This window comes from Ursus arctos, chromosome X (assembly GCF_023065955.2).
Source record: "Ursus arctos isolate Adak ecotype North America chromosome X, UrsArc2.0, whole genome shotgun sequence".
Classification (NCBI taxonomy): domain Eukaryota; kingdom Metazoa; phylum Chordata; class Mammalia; order Carnivora; family Ursidae; genus Ursus; species Ursus arctos.
The window spans coordinates 100,952,767-100,972,447 of record NC_079873.1 but is presented as its reverse complement, the minus strand read 5'-3'; the positions used below and the strand labels follow the sequence as shown (position 1 = coordinate 100,972,447).

General features: G+C 37.8%; 1 protein-coding gene and 1 pseudogene across 1 annotated transcript in view; both read left to right on the top strand.

The window, feature by feature from the left end:
* Positions 1-19,681, top strand: part of SMARCA1 (SWI/SNF related, matrix associated, actin dependent regulator of chromatin, subfamily a, member 1) — a 1,457,411-nt gene that overhangs the window by 1,340,236 nt on the left and 97,494 nt on the right. The window lies entirely within an intron of this gene.
* LOC113270997 (actin-related protein T1-like) overlaps positions 206-19,681 on the top strand; it is a 66,956-nt pseudogene continuing 47,480 nt past the window's right edge.

Genomic DNA, 19,681 nt, shown 5'->3' with positions numbered 1-19,681 from the left:
ATAAATGACCTGAGAGCTTCTAAGTGTACCCTGAAGGAGACCTTTATCTCTTGTAGCTGCAGGGCTGAAATTGCTGAAAATCAAACACAGAACCTCATACTGCAACTGACTGAATTATATTGCAGTTTGAATTTCCAGTCTCATAAAGTGTCTACTGTTAAATTGAGGGCATTGATTAGGAAAGAGTGGGATCTAAGTTGGGATAATGACAAGTGGGCAGAGTAGAAGAGAAGAACCTGTAGAAGAGTTCTTTCCAATGCCAGTGGGCAGAGAAGAACCTGTAGAAGAGTTCTTTCCAATGCCAGTGAGATTGGCCATCTTAACTCAAGCAGAAATGACTTCCCCACTCCCACTGGCAGCAGTATCCCCATCCCAAGGGATATTAGCCTCTTTACCCAAAGTGATATCAACCTTTTCATCTCAAAATGATTAGATTAATGTGGCATTGCATGAAGAAATTGTAATGGCTTTACCTGAGGGAGTTGTCATGCAAGATAATGCTGATTCTCCTTATGACCCACCTCCACCATCCCTCTTGGTTTCTACAACTATAACTAGACTCAAGTCCCATCAGGCACCTAAAGATAAGATTTCAGCAAGCCCTTTAAATGTGACCCATGAGGAAGTGTGCTACACCCCAAAAGAACTACTTGCAGGTTCTAATGTACAGACAGAAATCTGAGGAACGTGTTTGAGAATAGATACTAAGAGTGTAGAATAATGATGAAAAAAACATAAAGTTGCATCAGGTAGAATTCTTGACATGAACTTACTAACAAAAGGGTCTGCATTTAATTTTGCATCTTGTATAGTTAGATAGGACCCTGATGGAGGCCCACCATGAGCAAATTGAAAATGATAGATATGCTTTGTTTTAATAGAGTAGTTGGGATTCAAAGGCTTAAGGGGATTGGGATGTGGGAAAGGATTTGTCAACTAAGGGTTACTCACCCACACTGGGAGGATCCAGAATACATACCTTTTACCAATACTATGAGAAATAAATTTGTGATGGGAAACATAGGCATCCCTGAAGAGCTCTGGGATCATTTTTTTCTAAGGTAGGACAGACTGCACAGTGGGAACTGCAATCACTGAATTGGGAAACCAGAATGCAATGGGAGAGTTCTTGGAGTGACTTCAGCAAAATGGTGCTGTAAGAATTTCTATCCCTTGACCTTCTCCCCAAAACATTAATTTGAGCAACTGTGTGCATGTAAAAATACATTCACAAGAGTGAAGGGGTAAACTTGAGGGATAAAAACAACTGGATGAAGATGAGAAATAAGAAAAAGACACATTGAGGGGCGCCTGGGTGGCACAGCAGTTAAGCGCCTGCCTTCGGCTCAGGGCGTGATCCCGGCGTTACAGGATCGAGCCCCACATCAGGCTCCTCCGCGATGAGCCTGCTTCTTCCTCTCCCACTCCCCCTGCTTGTGTTCCCTCTCTCGCTGACTGTCTCTATCTCTGTCGAATAAATAAATAAAATCTTAAAAAAAAAAAAAAGAAAAAGACACATTGAGGATGTTAAGAAAGATAGAACTCCTATTACTCCTCCCCCAAACCTGGGCAGCCCAGCATGGAGACACATCCCTCATGAGAGAAGGAGAATAAAATGACCACTTGACTTCACTGTGGATTAAAGAGACTGCCCACCCCAAAACTAGGTCAAATCTTGCAGTCCTAGGTGGCTCCCTGTGGGCTCCCACAAACCCAGGGCACAGGCCCACACTAGCTCCTGCTTGCTTTGGTGGCCCCAGCGGGATCCTTGGCTCCTCTCAGACTCCTATGAACCCAGACCCTGGCTCACATTGGTGCCTGCCTACTTCAGCAGCCTAGGAAGCTTCTATGGCCCCAGGCAGCTTCCATGGCAGGGCTTCTCATGGGTTGTAAGGCCACAGGCTCACCCTCACATTTGCTGGCTCAAGAAACCTGAGGCATATCCCATAACAATAGGTTCCCTTCAGGATCCTGGGAATTCAGGCCCCTATCTCACCCAGTCACCAGCTGGCTTAATATAAGACGTAATGTAAGACTATATGTGAAATCCAAAACTGTAAAACTACTAGAAGATATCATAGGGAATCAGTTATATAATATTGGACTTGGGAATGATTTGTTGGATATGACACCAAAATCACATGCAACAAAAATATAAACAATTGGGGCTATATCAAAATAAAAAGATTTTGCACAGAGAAATGGTAAGTAAAATAAAAAGGCATTCTACAGAATGGGAGAAAATTTTTGCAAATCGTGTATCTTATGAGGGGTTAATATCCAAAATCTATAGGGAACTCATACAACTCAATAGCAAAATAACAAGCAAACCAATTTAAAAAAAAATGGGCAAAGGATTTGAATACACATTTTTCCAAAGAAGACATACAAATGGCCAATAGGTACATGAAAAAATGCTCAACAATGCTATTTATCAGCATTATTCTAACCCATTTACTGATTGACCTGAAAAGATGCTAGTTTTGAGTAAGGCCCAGAAGAGAAGGCTCTGCAACTAGTCTAGGCTGCTTCTGCTGTGCAAGCTGCTCTGCCACTTGAACAATATGATACCACAGGTCAAATGGTGCTTGAGGTATCAGTTGCAGGTAGGGATGCTTTTTGGCGGACCCCTATAGGTGAAGCACAGTGCAAGCCTGTAGGATTTTGGAACAAGGCTTTGCCATCATCTATAGATAACTGTTTTCTTTATTATAAACAGTTCTTGGCATATTACTGGGCCTTAGTAGACACTGAATGCTTAACCATGGGACACCTGAATTGCCCATCATGAACTGGGTAAGCCACTTAGCCATAAAATTGGGCTTGCACAGCAGCACTTCATCATCAAACGGAGATACCACACACATTATCAGGCCCAAGCAGTCTCTAAAGGCAAATTAAGTTACATGGAAAAGTATCCAGAATGCCCATGGTCCTCATTCCTGCTACACTGTCTTATCTCTTCCAGCTTGAACCTATGGTCTCATGGCAAGTTCTCTAAAATGAGTTGACAGAGAGAGAAAACTCAAGCCTAGTTTACAGATTGTTCTGCACAACATTGAGGTACTTCCTGAAAGTGGACAGCTTCAGCACTGTAGTCCTTCTCTGGGACATCCTGAAAGATGACAGTAAAGAGAAATCCTCCCAGCTGGCAGAATTTTGAGCAGTATATCTGGTTGTTCACTTTGCTTAGAAGCAGAAATGGAGAGGCATACATTCACGAGCCATGTCCAGTGATTTGGCTGTATGGTTAGGGCTTTGGAAGGAACATGATTGGAAAATTGGGGGCAAGGAAATTTGGGGAAGATGTGTATGGTTAGACATCGCTGAATAAGTAATAAATGTGAAAATATTTGTGTCTCATGGGAATGTTCACTAAAGGGTGACCTCAGCCAAGGAAGATTTTAATAAACAAGTGGATAAGATAAAGTGGATAAGATAAACAAGTGACCCATTATTTGGATACAAATCAGCTTCTTTCCCTGGCCACCCATATCATTACCTGGCTGGTGAACAAATTGACCATAGTGACAGTTATGGAAGTTATTCATGGGCTTAAAAACATAGACTTCTATTAACCAACTTGCCTATGGCTACTGTTGAGTGCCCAATATGCTGGCAACAGAAACATACTGATTTTCCAGTATGGCTCCATTCCCTAGGATATCAGCCAGTACCTGCTAGTGTATTAATCACATTGGATTCCTTTCATCATGGATAATACAGCATTTTTTTTCTTTTCTTTTTTCTTAAGATTTTATTTATTTATTTAACAGAAATAGAGACAGCCAGCGAGAGAGGGAACACAAGCAGGGGGAGTTGGAGAGGAAGAAGCAGGCTCATAGCAGAGGAGCCTGATGTGGGGCTCGATCCCATAACACCGGGATCACGCCCTGAGCTGAAGGCAGACGCTTAATGACTGTGCCACCCAGGCGCCCCATCAGCATTTTTTTTCTTGATGGAATAGATATTTACTGTGGATATGGATCTGCCTTCCATGCATGCATTGATTTTGCCAAAACTATTAGCAATGGGCTTACAGAATGCTTTGTTCACTATCATGTTGCTGAACTCACTTTATAGTAAAATAAGTACAACAATGGGTCCATGCTCATAAAACTCACTGGTTTTTACATGTTCCCCACCATTCTGAAACAGCTGGCTTGACAGAATGGTGGAATGGCCTTTTGAAGACTCAGTTACAGTGCTAGCTTGGTGGCAATACCTTGCAGAGTTAGGGAATGGTTCTCTATAGGCTTTGTGTTCTCTGAATCAATGTCCAATATATTTGCTACCCATTTACTACCATTTATTTAATAGTCAGAGTTCATGGATCCAGAAATCAAGGGCTAGAAATGGGTGTGACTCCACTCACTATTATTCCTAGTGATGCACTAGCAAAATATTTGCTTCCTGCTTCCATAACTTTATGCTCAGCTAGCCTAGAGATCTTAGTTCCAGAAGGATAAATGCTTCCACCAGGAGACAGAACAAAGATTCCATTGAACTGGAAGTTAAGACTGCCATTCAGCACCTCTGGCATCCTCATGCCTCTGAATCAAGAGGTAAAGAAAGAAAGGTGTTACAGTGTTGGCTGGGGTCATTGACCCTATCAAGGGGAAATTGGATTACTATTCCCAATGAAGGCAATAAAGAGTATGTCAGGAATAAGGGAGATCCATTAGGGTGTCTTAATATTACTGTAATCTGTGATTAAGGATCATAGAAAACTACAACAATCCAATCTAGGCAGGTCTAGTTATGGTTCAGACCCTTCAAGAATTAGTTTGAGTCATCCTACCAGATAAAGAACCACAACCAGTTGAAGTAAGGTGCTTGCTGAAGGCAAAGGGGATACAGAATGGGTAGTGGAAGAAGGTATTTATAAACATCAGCTACAACCACATAACCAGTTACAGAAAATAGTATTGTAATCGTCATAGGTATTCTCTCCTTATTTTGTTATGGATGCATTTGCATGTGTGTGTGTATGCACACAGTGTTTATTTCCTTACTTACTTACCATATATATCTGTTTTCTTTTACCTCTTATTCCATTATTATGTAACATAAGATGTATTGATGGTTTATATCATAGTATTTAAGTTATGAGATATCAAGAACAATGAACAATACTCAAGGACTTTACCTCCTTCTCTGGGGAAGGGGTTAGGGCATGTTCAGTTGTATGCAGGATAGTTGTATCATGTTAGGTGGGATTATGACCATTCTTGTGTTTATTGGGGGATTAAGTATGGTTTAAAGAGATATATATGGGTGCCAGAATAACTAGAGGTGGACTTGTAATGGTGACCTTTATGTGTCAACTTGACTGGCCATCAGGTGCCCAGATTAAACATTATTTCTGTTTTTCTTTTTCCTTCTGGGTGTTTATAGATGAAATTAGCACTTTATTTGGTGGACTCAGTAGAGTAGATTACTCTCTCCGATGTGGGTAGGCATCACCAGCCCACAGTCCTGAATAGAAAAAAAGACAGAGGAAGGAAGAATTTGCTATTTTCCCTTTCTCACTGTTGAGCTTGGACATCTCATCTCATCTGTCAAAATTGGGATTTACACCATCAGCTCCCCTGGTGCTCATGCCTTCAGATTCAGACTGAATTACACTCTACTGGCTTTCCTGAGTCTCCAGCTTGTGGATGGCATCTCATGGGACTTCTCAGCTTCCATAACTATGTGAGCCAACTTCTCATGGAGAACCCTGACTAATACTGTTCTTAAATAACTTTCAATTCAAGGTATAGAAAAAGACATGTGCTGTCTGGGATGGAAAGTTTTTTCCTTATTCTTGGCTCCTTCCATATATACTAATGATTTCACCCATTATCATAACACTCCAAGACATTCACTTCTTCCTCCGCAGTGAAGGAACTAGTATGGAAATGAATGAAGTATTGGCTAAAAATAAACTGGGCATGCTTGATTCAATTCCTTTTTTCCCTTTTCACTCTTGTCCTTCTAAACTCCACACCCACTTTGGAATCAGATTTTCCACAGGGGTCATTTGCTCTGCTTTCTTCCTACATGGCTTAATTTTTATAGGATTGGACTATACTAATGAAAAAATGGGCTTGGGGGGCAAATATAGTGAAATAAACAAAAAACTTGAAAAATATACAGAAAGTAGAATTTTGATACAAATATGTAGGTCAAATTAGAGATCATTTATGTTAGCTGTGGTTGAATGATGAGTCCACTGGCACATCACTGGGTTTCCAAAGACAGTAGAGTGGGTAGTGGGAGTGAATGTCCAGTGGAAATTGTTCTATTAACAGAATCCTAAGCAGATTTTTCCTTTGATACTATCTTGGGTATGACTTGGTTTCCTTGGTCTTCCAAGTTCATTTATGAACTATCTTTCGAATCAATTAATTTTAGATTTAAGTTAATCAAAAATGGTTTCTGTTTGGGACACCTGGGTGGCTCAGTCTGTTAAGCATCTGACTCTTGATTTCGTTCAGGTCAAGACCTCAGGGTAGTGAGATCAAGCCCCATGTGGGGCTCCACGTGGAGCTCTACACTGAGTGTGGAGCCTGCTTAAGATTCTCTATCTCTCTCTGCCCTTTTCCCCCACTTGCACATGCACATGTGCACACTCTCTAAAAAAAAAAAAGTGGTTTCTGTTTTTTGCAACGAAGAACCAAGTACATACAGTCACTTGTAAGATAAGGATACTATTAGTAGACACCTTGCAGAGTTGTTACTAGGATTTCATGAGAACCCTCATAAATTTTTAGCACAGTGTGTGGCATCTAATAAATGTTCTATAAATGTAATTTTAGACATGTACTATTTTGACAGATTTCAACAAATTTGTAAAATGAGAACAGACCCTAATCAGGGCAGTAAACATTATTCAAATGAATTATGTCATTTAGCACAGCCTGGCAAAACAGGGTAAATATATCAATATGTTAATTCCTGTTGTACAATGGCTGGCTAACATTTTGGTTTTGAAGTCACATTAAAACACAATGGATGATAAAATTATAGTTAATGATCAAATGGGTTAATTAAAATATGATATGATAGACCAATTTGAAACTATTATGAAAAATAAAAATGTTCCAGTTTAAGTACCTAAAGTAGTTGTTATAATAAAATATTGAATAAGCCTAGGTTAACGTTTCAAAGGCAAAATCTATATTTCCTATATACTTAGGAAATTCATTTTATGAAACAAAAATAATATTTGAAATAAATGAACTTTAAAAATTTAAGCAAGTTTATTCAAAGAGAAAACTACAGTTGATAAGAGAAATATACTGGTGCCCAGGATTAATTATATAAATTTTTATTATTTAATTAAGAGCTATTATTTTGTGTTTTACTCAATAACAAAGTATTTTATTGTTTCAGTAAAATCTAAATGTAGAAATCTAGGCTCAGGGCTACACATTATACATTAAAGAGTAGAGCTGTAAACTGTTTTGCAAATTAAAATTACACAGAACCTACTTCTTATGTTCCATAAATGAGTGAAACCATATGATAATTATCTTTCTCTGCTTGACTTATTTCGCTTAGAAGTAGGAAGATCGGTAGGAGAAGAAAGGGAAGAAGAAGGGGGGGTAGATAGAAGGGAGAATGAACCATGAGAGACTATGGACTCTGGGAAACAAACTGAGGGCTTCAGAGGGGAGGGGGGTGGGGGAATGGGATAGGCTGGTGATGGGTATTAAGGAGGTCATGTATTGCATGGTGCACTGGGTGTTATACGCAAGTAATGAATCATGGAACTTTACATAAAAAAAAATAAAAAATAAAAATAAATAAAATAAAATAAAATAATAAAATAAAATTACACAGAACCAAAAAGGACAATTTTTAAAAATTTTATTATGTTATGTTATTCACCATACAGTACATCATTAGTTTTTGATGTAGTGTTCCATGATTCACTGTTTGCTTATAACACCCAGTGTTCCATGCAGTACATGCCCTTCTTAATGCCCATCACCGGGCTAACCCATCCCCCCACTCCTCTCCCCTTTGAAACCCTCAGTTTGTTTCCTGGAGTCCATAGGCTCTCATGGTTTGTCTCCCCCTCTAATTCCCCTCCCCTTCATTTTCCCTTCCTTCTCCTAATGTCCCCCATGCTTGATTTTAAAAATTATACCTTATTTTGTGCTCTGAAATATCAAGCTGATCCATCTACATGGATCATGTTAATACAATTATCACCACCTTTCTTTTCATTTCATGCCAAGTAAACATTGTTTTTTTGTGTTTCTCGACTATTAAAGAACAGTGAAAACTGGGCTCACATTTCAGACATTGTGGTGCCACTGCATTTTTTATTGCATAGTAAAACACATTTATTTGAAGCACTTTGATAGTTTTCATAGATCATATCCCTCATATACTATACGTTACAGATTAAGTAGTAATTCACAAAAATTCTAGGAGGAAAAAGGTAAGGAAGCTACTGTGAGAGTAAATCTATGGTGTATAACTAATAGTAGTTAGGAATCTTTGACTAAGCATAGCAAGAGGTGAAATTACTTGGTAGTAGTCTGCAGTACCCCAAATCTCCAATTTGCCAAAATTTTGTCAATGATTGATAATTAAAATATGTAACAAAGTCTGACTTTAATAGTTAAACAGTTAGAGGCTCTCATTTTGTCACTTTTTTTCTTTTAGTGTAAACACTTATCATGCGATTGATGTTCTTCACAATTTTTTTTCTTCACAATTTTTAAGGGGATGAAAATTCCCCATTTCTCCCATGCTCCAGCCCCTGACAGTCAACATTCTATCTTTATTTCTGACTTTGAATATTTTAGATACCTCCTATAAATGGAATCATGTGGTATTTGCTTTTTGTGACTGGCTTATTTCACTTAGCATGCCTTCCAAGTTCATTTATGTTGTTGCATATGGAATAATTTCCTTATTTTTTAATGTAGAATAATATTCAGTTGTGTGTACACAGCACATTTCCTTTATCCATTCATCCGTCCTGGTCTTGGCCATTGTGAATAATGTCACAGTGAACAGATAATTTTTGGAGATCCTGATTTTAATGCTGGATATATACCTAGAAATGGAATTACCAGATGATTTGATAGTTCAATTTTTAATTTTTTGAATAACTGTGTTCTATTGTGGCTGCACAATTTGACATTCCCACTAAAAATTAACAGTGTGCAAGGGTTCCAATTCCTCCTCATCCTCACCAACACATATTATTCTATCATGTATTATTATACATAATGTGATAATAGCTATCCAAACAGAATTGAGATGATATCTCATTTTGGTTTTATTTTGCATTCTGCTGATAATTAGTAATGTTGAACATTTTTTCACATATCTGTTAAATATTTACATATCTTTTTTGGAAAAATATCTATTCAGATCCTTCCCCATTTTTTAATTGGGTTATTTGCTTTTTTTTTATATATTATGTTAGTCACCATACAATACATCCCTAGTTTTCAATGTACAGTTCCCTGATTCATTACTTGTGTATAACACCAAGCAATACGTGCCCTCCTTAATACCCATCACCAGCCTATCCATTCCCGCCCCCCAGAAGCCCTCAGTTGGTCTGCCAAGTCCACAGTCTCTTGTGGTTCACCTCCCTTCTATTTAACCCCCCTTTCTTCTTCCCTTTCTTCTCCTACCGATTATCCTACTTCTTATGTTCCATAAATGAGTGAAACCATGTGATAATTGTCTTTCTCTGCTTGACTTATATCACTTAGCATTATCCCCTCCAGTCCCATCCATGTTGCAGAAAATGTTGAGAAATCATTCTTTTGATGGCTGAGTAATATTCCATTGTACATAGAGACCACATCTTCTTTTTTTTTCTTTTTTTAAATTTTTTAAATGCTTTTTTATTATATTATGTTAGTCACCATACAGTACATCCCCGGTTTCTGATGTAAAGTTCAATGATTCATTACTTGTGTATAACACCCAGTGCACCATGCAATACATGCCCTCCTTACTACCCATCACTGGTCTATCCCATTCCCCCACCCCCCTCCCCTCTGAGGCCCTCAGTTTGTTTCTCATAGTCCATAGTCTCTCATGTTTCATTCCCCCTTCTGATTACCCCCCCTTTCTTTATCCCTTTCTTCCCCTACCGATCTTCCTAGTTCTCATGTTCCATAGATGAGAAAAATCATATGATAATTGTCTTTCTCTGTTTGACTTATTTCACTTAGCATTATCTCCTCCAGTGCCATCCATGTTGCAGCAAATGTTGAGAATTCATTTTTTCTGATAGCTGCGTAATATTCCATTGTATATATGGACCACAACTTCTTAATCCAGTCATCTGTTGAAGGGCATCTCGGCTCCTTCCACAATTTAGCTATTGTGGACAATGCTGCTATGAACATTGGGGTGCATAAGGCCCTTCTCTTCACTACGTCTGTGTCTTTGGGGTAAATACTCAGTAGTTCAATGGCTGGATCATAGGGTAGCCCAGTTTTTAACATTTTAAGGGACCTCCACACTGTTTTCCAGAGTGGCTGTACCAATTCGCATTCCCACCAACAATGTAAGAGGGATCCCCTTTCTCCACATCCTCTCCAAAAATTGTCGTTTCCTGCCTTGTCAATTTTTGCTATTCTACCTGGCATAAGCTGGCTTCTCAGTGTGGTTCTGATTTGAATTTCCCTGATGGCTAATGTTTTTGAACATTTTTTCATGTGTCTGTTAGCCATTTGTATGTCTTCATTAGAAAAGTGTCTGTTCATATCTTCTGCCCATTTTATGATTTGTTTATATGTTTCTTGTGTATTGAGTTTGAGAAGTTCTTTGTAGATCTTGGATACCAGTCTTTTATCTGTAGTGCCAATTGCAAATATCTTCTCCCTTTCCGCGGGCTGCCTCTTAGTTTTTTGACTGTTTCCTTGGCTGTGCAGAAGTTTTTATCTTGACGAAGTCCCACAAGTTCATTTTTTCTTTTGTTTCTCTTGCCTTTGGAGATGTGTCATGAAAAAGTTGCTGTGGCCGATGTCATAGAGGTTGCTGCCTATGTTCTCCTCTAGGATTTTAATGGATTCCTGTCTCACATTGAGGTCTTTCATCCATTTGGAAGTTGATCTTTGTGTATGGTGTAGAGAGTGGTCAACTTTCATTCTTTTGCATGTAGCTGTCCAATTTTCCCAGCACCATTTATTGAAGAAACTGTCTTTTTTCCACTGGATGTTTTTTCCTGCTTTGTCAAAGATTAGTTGCCCAAAGAGCCGAGGGTCCATTTCTGGGTTCTCTATTCTGTTCCATTGATCTATGTGTCTGTTTTTGTGCCAGTACCATGCTGTCTTGGTGATCATAGCTTTGTAGTATAGCTTGAAATCTGGCAATGTGATGCCCAAAGCTTTCTTTTTCCTTTTCAATAATTCCTTGGCGATTCGGGGCCTTTTCTAGTTCCACACAAATTGAAGGGCTGTTTTTTCCAGTTCTTTGAAAAATGTCATTGGCATTTTGATAGGGATGGCATGGAAAGTGTGGATTGCTCTGAGTAGCATAGAGATTTTAACTATGTTTTTTCTTCCAATCCATGAGCATGGAGTATTTTTCCATATTTTTGTGTCTTCTTCAATGTCTTTCAAGGATGATTTGTAGTTTCTAGAATATAGATCCTTTACATCTCTGGTTAAGTTGTTTCCGAGATAATGTATGATTTTTGTTGCTATTGTAAATGGAATGGATTCCCTAACTTCTTTTTCTTCAGTTTCATTGTTCGTGTATAGAAATGAAACTGATTTCTGAGCATTGATTTTGTATCCCACCACATTACTGAATTGCTATATAACTTCTAGTAGTTTGGCAGTGCATTCTTTTGGGTTTTCCATATAGAGTATCATGTCATCTGTGAAAAGAGACGGTTTGTCTTCTTCTTCACCAATTTGGATACCTTTTATCCCTTTTTGTTGTCTGATTGCTGTTGCAAGGACTTCTAGTACTATGTTGAATAATAATGGCGAGAGTGGAATTCCTTGTCATGTTCCTGATCTTAAGGGAAAGGCTTCCAGCTTTTCCCATTGAGAATGATAGTTGCTGTAGACTTTTCATAGATGGTTTTTCTGAAATTGAGGAATGTGCCCTCTATCCCTACACTCTGAAGGGTTTTAATCAGGAAACAACGCTGTATTTTGTCAAATGTTTTTTCTGCATCTATTGAGAGGATCATATGGGTTTTGACTCTTTTCCTGTAATATGATGTATCACACTGATAGACTTGCAAATGTTGAACCACCCTTGCAACCCAGGGATGAATCCCACTTGGTCATGATGGATAATCCTTTTCCTGTACTGTTTGATCCTATTAGCTAGGATCTTGTTTAGAATTTTGGCGTACATATTCATCAGGGCTATTGGTCTGTAATTCTCCTTTTCGATGGGGTCTTTGCTTGGTTTGGGGATCAAAGCAATATTGGCCTCATAGAATGAGTTTGGTAGTTTTCCTTCTGTTTTATTTTTTGAAACAGCTTCAGAAGAATAGGTATTATTTCTTCTTTGAATGTTTGGTAGAATTCCCGGGGAATCCATCAGGCCCTGGAGTCTTGTTTTTTGGGTGGTTTTTGATAACTGCTTCAATCTCTTCATAATTAATCGGTCTGTTTAAAAAATCAATTTGTTCCTGTTTCAATCTTGGTAGTTTATAGGTTTCCAGGAAGGCATCCATTTCTTCCAGGTTGTTTAATTTATTGGCATAAGGCTGTTGATAAAAGTTTCTATGATCCTTCCTATTTCATTGTTGTTGTTTGTGACCTCTCCCTTTTCATTCATTATTTTATTAATTTGGGTCCTTTCTCTATTCTTGTGAATAAGAATTGCCAGTGGCTTATCTATCTTGCTTATTCTTTCAAAGAGCTAGCTTCTAGTTCTGTTGATCTCTTCTACTGTGCTCCTGGTTTCTAATTCATTGATCTCTGCTCTAATCTTGATCAACTGCTTTCTTGTGCGTGGATTAGGCCTATTCTTCTGTTCCAGCTCCAAGCTTCTTGAGGTGAAAATATAAAAACTGCATTTTAGATTTTTCTGTTCTTCTGAGTGAGGCTTGGATGGCTATGTATTTTCCCCTTAGGACCACCTTTGCAGTGTTCCATAGGTTTTGGACGGTTGTTTTTTTATTCTCCTTGGTCTCCATAAGTTGTTTAAATTGATTTTTGATTTCTGCATTTATCGAATCATTCTTGAGCAGGATGGTACTCAGTTTCCAAGTGTTTGAGTTTCTTCCAAATTTTTCCTTGTGATTGAGTTCCAATTTCAAAGCATTGTGGTCTGAGAATATGCAGGGAATAATTTCAATCTTTTGGTATCATGTTCTATTCTGGAGGACGTTCCATTTGCATTCGAATAGAATGAGTATTCTTTTGTTCTGGGGTGTAGTGTTCTATATATATCTATGAGGTCCATCTGGTCTAGTATGGCATTCAAAGCTCTTGTTTCTTTGTTGATTTTCTGCTTAGGTGATCTGTCTATTGCTGATAGTGGAGTGTTGAGGTCCCCTACTATTAACATATTTTTAGCTATATGTCTCTTTATTCTGGTTAAGAGTTGGCTTGTGTATTTTGCTGCTCCCCTGTTGGGGGCATAGATATTTATAATTGCCATATCCACTTATTGGTTACATCCTTTACGAATAATATACTGTCCTTCTCTATCTCTAACTACAGTCTTTAGTTTAAAATCTAATCTGCCTGATATGAGAATTGCTACCCCAGCTTTCTTTTGAGGTCCATTGGCATGAAAAAATTGTTTTCCATCCCTTCACTTTCAGTCTGGATGTATCTTTAGGTTCAAGATGAGTCTCCTGTAGATAGCAAATTGATGGGTCATGCCTTTTTATCCAATCTGCCACTCTGTGGTGTTTTATGGCATCATTTAGGCCATTCACATTGAGAGTGATTATTGAGAATTATGATTTTAATGATGTCATGTTGCCTGTAAAGGCTTTGTTTCTACAGATTGTAAGTTTCTGTTCTGTATCACTCTTGATGCATTTTTACTTTTATAGAACCCCCCTTAATATCTCCTGTAGAGATGATTTCATGGTTATGAAATTGGTCAGTGACTGGCGATTCTGAAAGGTCCTTATCTATTCCATCAATTCTGAATGACAGCCTTGCTGGATAAAGGATCCTTGGCTGCATGTTTTTCTCTGAAAGAGCTTTAAAAATGCCCCCGCCCAACCCTTTCTCTCATTCCAGGTCTGTGTCGACAGGTCTGACATAATCCTAATATTTTTGCCTTTGTATGTGAGAAATTTCCTTGCCCTGGCCTCTTTCAATACTGTATCCTTGGATCTAACATTTGCAAATTGCACTATGATGTGATGTGGGGTAGATTTGTCATGGTTGAATTTGGGAGGGGTCCTCTCTTCTTCTTGGACACGAATACTTGTTTCCTTTGCTAGATTGGTGAAGTTTTCAACTACAATTTGTTCAATTATCTCTTCTAGACCTTTGTTTTTCTCCCCCCCCCCCCCGTGGGGATGCCGATGATTCCGACATTGGAATGTTCCATTGAGTCAGCAATCTCCCATAACCTTCATTCCTGAGATTGGATTTTTTTGAGCCAAGTTTCTCTTTTAGCTTTCTCTTCTACCATCCCATCCTCCAATTCACTAATTCGTTCTTCTGCCTCATTTACCCTGGCTGTCAGAGCCATTTGATTCATAGCATTTTTAATTTCTACCAGATTCACTCTCATTTCCGCCTTTTAGAGATTCTATATTCTCGTTAATATTTTCATTAATATTTTTTTCAAGTCTATACATCATCTTGACCATTGTTACTCTGAACTCCATTTCTGATAATTTGGTTATATCCATATGAATCAGTTCTTTGGCAGAGGCCACAGACTCATTATCTTTTCTTTGTTGGGGGGGATTTCTCCTTCTTGTCATTCTGATGATGAGAGGTTGTGGGGTGCCCAGAGCCCAAATTATTGATCAGGACCAGGCAGTGTGCTCTTGTTTTATATGGACCTTAGGGATGTGGGTTTCTTAATTTTTCAGCCTGCCTTCTGGGTAGAGACCTGTCGCACTGATATTCAGGAAACCCTGTTTGGGTACAGTCTCCCTGTCCCCTGTGAGGGGGAATGGGGATTGGCACAGTGTTAGCTGGTATTTCCAGGCTTTTGTTCTCTGGTGGCTTTCCCTGGCGGTTTTCTGTGACTCTTCTGAGAGTCAGAGCAGCAGTGGCTGTATCCTAGCCTCTGTCTCAGAACAGAGAGATTGCAGTCTGGTCTCCACTGAGCTCTTCTGGCTTCTTTAACTCTGTTTCTGGCGTTGCTGCTAAAAATCCTGCAGCCGGCATCCAAGCCCTCACTTCCAGGGCCAGCAAGTCTCTGTCCTTTGTGTTTTTAACACTGCCAGCCACCAGCCCCCCCCCCCCCCCACGCGCGCTCCCGAGCTCCCTGTTTCAGTGAGGTTCGCACGCACTCCAGACCGTAGGTTTTCAGTTTGTATGCGCACGCATTCCCAGGATCAGGGTCTCAGTCTGCTCTCTCCCGGGTGCCCGTCCACGAGTCCGGCTCCCCAGTGCAGGTGGCTACCACTTCCCGGCGCCCGAGCGTGGAGGCTCCCTCTCCCTTCCGTTTATCTTCCGATATCTGTGTGCGGATTCACGGCTTCCTGTTTCCTACCTCAATACTCAGTGCTAGAGATGTTCATTTGTAGAGATCCAGATGTATCTTCCTGCATCTCAGGCTGATTCCGTGGGTTTTCATAATGGTCTGGTACCTATCCAGTTCGGCTCAGGGGACCAGCTGAAAAAAGAGACCCCTACTTCTCCACCATCTTAACTCTGGGTTATTTGCTTTTTTGAAGTTAAGTTATTTTGGATTTCAAGCACTTAGCAGATAGAGTCTTTGCAAATATTTTCTTCCATTCTATATATTGCTTTTATATCCTATCGATTATTTCTTTGCGTGCAGAAACTTTGGTTTTATATAGTTCCATATGTTTTTTTGTGCTTTTGTTGACTATGTTTTTAACATCATATCCCAGAAATCATGCCCAGACAACATTACATTTTTTCTCGTAGTGTAAGATAGGGGTCTAGTTTTATTTTTTTTACATATGGAAATCCAGATTTCATAGCACAATTTTTTGATGAGACTATCCTTTCCTCATTGTGCATTTTTGGCACACTTGTTAAAAATTTAGTTAACTGTATATGCCTGGATTTATTTCTGGGCTTTTTATTCTATTTGGTTTATATGTCAATTTTTATGCCAGTGCCATACTATTTTAACTACTGTAATTTTATATATTACTTTGAAATCAGTAAGCATTATGGCTCCAACTTTGTTCTTTTTAATTGAGATCGTTTTGTCTTTTCATGGTTTTCTGTGCTTCCTTATGAATTTTAGGATACTTTTTTTTTCTATTTCTGTGAAAAATGCCTCAGAATTTTTATAGGTATTGCATTGAATCTGAAGATTGCTTTGGATAGTATTGACATTTTAACAATATTAAGTCTTCCAATTTATGAACAAAGAAGTCTTTGCATTTATTTATGTCTTCTTTAATTTCTTTCACCAGTGTTGTCATTTTCAGTGTACAAACTTTCAGCCCCCTTGGTTAAGTTCATTTCTAAGTATTTTATTCTTTTGATCCTTCTGTAAATGGAATAGTTTTCTTTATTTCTTTTTTGGACACTTCATTAGTAGCATATGGAAACAGAACTTATTTCTGCATTTTGATTTTACATTGTGAAACTTTCCTGAATTTATTAGTTTCAACATTTAAAAAATTGGTTGGGGGGCGCCTGGGTAGCATAGGGGCGCCTGGGTAGCGCAGTCGTTAAGTCATCTGCCTTCGGCTCAGGGCGTGATCCCGGCGTTCTGGGATCAAGTCCCACATCGGGCTTCTCCACTGGGAGCCTGCTTCTTCCTCTCCTGCTCCCCCTGCTGTGTTCCCTCTCTCGGTGGCTGTCTCTGTCAAATAAATAAATAAAATCTTTAAAAAAATTGGTTGGAATTTAAATAGAAACTATATATATATATATATATATATATATAGGAGTCTCTAGGGCTTTCTACATGTAAGATTATGCCATATGAAAACAGAAATAATTGTACTTCATATTTTTCAATTAGAATGTCATGCCCTTTCTTTCATTTTCTTGTCTAATTATTCTATCTAGGACATCCAATATCAGGTTAAGTAGAAGTAGTGAGAGTATATCTTTGTCTTTTTCCTGATATTGGAGAAAAAGCTTTCAGTTTTTCATTAGCTGAGGAATTTTCATTTATCATGTTGAGGTAAATCCTTTCTATAACTATTTTTTTTAGAGTTTTTACCATGAAAAGTTGTTGAATTTTGTCTAAGATTTTCCTGCATCTACTGAGATAATCACGATTTTTATCCTTCTTTCTATTAATGTGGTGTATCACATTAATTGATTTGTATATGTTGAATCACCCTTGCACCTCAGACATAAATCCCACTTGGTTTATGGTATGTGAATTTTCAAGGTCCGTTGGATTTGGCTTGTTATTAAACAAAAGGAGAGGAATGGAGGCTGTACTTGTAGAAGACAAAAATTTTAAGTCAAAAACTGTCACAAGAGAAAAAAAGGGACATTCTATAACAATAAGAGAATCAATTCACCAAGGAGAAATAATAATTATAAATATATATGCACCCAACATCAGAACACCTAAATATATTTAACATTTATCAAACTAAAAGGAGAAATACATAACAATGTAATAAAAGCAGAGAAATTCAATGCCACAATTTCAATAATGGGTGAAACATCCACACAGAAAATTCATAACAAAAGAGTAGGCTTGAACGATCCTAAAGACCAAATTAACCTAACAGACATACAGTAATTCTACCCAATGGCAGCAGAATATATGTTTACCTCAAACACACATGGAATATTCTCCAGGGTAGATTTCAAGCTAGGTCACAAAACAAGTATTAACAAATGTATAAGATAATATCCTACCAAGTATCTATTCTTATCACAATGTAATAGAACTCAACTTTCGTTCTTGTTATTGGTTAAGAAGATTTCCTGTTTCTTGGATTCAAGATTCATGATTCAATCATAATGACTTGTGCATTTTTAGGAATTATCTGTGTTTTTTCTAAGTTATCTGATTTGTTAGTATATAATTGTTTATAGTAATCTGTTATCACACTATGTATTTCTGTGGTTATGTTGTATTATTTTTTCTTCCATTTCTCATTTTTGTTTTGGGGCCTTCTCTTTCTTAATATGGTTAAAACATTAGTAATTTTTTAATTTTTTTAAAAAAACTCATCATTACTTTCAATGTTATGTTATTCTTTATTTTGCTCTCTATTTATTTCTGATTTTTCTTTGTTATTTTCTTCCTCTACTAAATTTTATCTATGTTTCTTCTTTTTCTAGTTCCTTGTGGCTTAATGTTGTTTATTTGAACTTTTTTTCTTAATACAATCATTTATAGCATAAATTTCACTGTAACATCTGCTTTTGCTTCATCCCCTAGGTTTTGGGATATAGTGTTTTCTTTTTCTTTTGTTTTGAGATAATTTTGATTTGCTTTTTGATTTCTTACTTGGCCCATTGGTTGTGCAGTAGTGTATCATGTAATATTCACATATTAAAATTTAATATTTACATTGTAGATTGTAGATTTTCCAGCTTTGTTTTATTGTTCATCTTCAGTTTTGTACCATTGCAGTTGGAATATATACTCGGTATGATTTCAGTCTTCTTAAATTTGTAATATTTTTTATGCCTCCTTTTATGTGATTCAACCAGGGAATTCTGTGTGTACTTGAAGAAAATGTGTATTCTGTTTTTCTTGGATGGAAATTCTTTAAAGATTTAAAAGATTTTATTTATTTATTTGAGAGAGAGAGAGAAAGAGCATGAGTGGGAGAGCATAATCGGGGAGAGGGGCAGAGGGAGAAGGAGAAGCAGACACCCTGCTGAGCATGGAGCCTGATGAGGGGCTCAATCCCACTTCAGCACCCTGAGATCATGACCTGAGCTGAAGTGAGATGCTTAACTGACTGAGCCACCCATATGCCTTTTAGAAAAATGTATTCTAAAGCATTATTCAAGTAAAAAATGTTTTTGTTGAAATAAAAAACTTTAACTGCAGGTACTCACTTAAAATAAAACATATCAAAAATAAATAAATAAATAAGTAGATTAATTAATTAATTAATTAATTAAAATATATCAGAGGGGTGGTGGGTGGGGAGGAAAGGGTGAAGGGGGTTAAGAGCACACTTATCAAGATGAGCACTGAGTAATGATGTATAGAAGTGTTGAATCACTATATTGTACAGCTGAAACTAATATAACACTGTATGCTAACTACACTGGAATTAAAATTAACAACTTAATTAAAAAATCCATAACAAAAAGAAAACTTGAAGATGCACAAATAATTGTAATAAAACAGTACATTCTTGAATGATCAACATATTAAAGAAGAAAGGGAAATTAGAAGTTAGAAAATATATTGAGACAAAGGAAAACGAAAATAACTTACCAAAACTTATGAGAAGCAGTGAAGTTAGTACTAAGAGGGAACATTTTATTTATTTTATTTATTTTTTAAAAGACTTTATTTATTTATTTATTTGACAAAGAGAGACAGCAAGAGAGGGAACACAAGCAGGGGGAGTGGGAGAGGGAGAAGCAGGCTTCCTGATGAGGGGGGAGCCCTATGT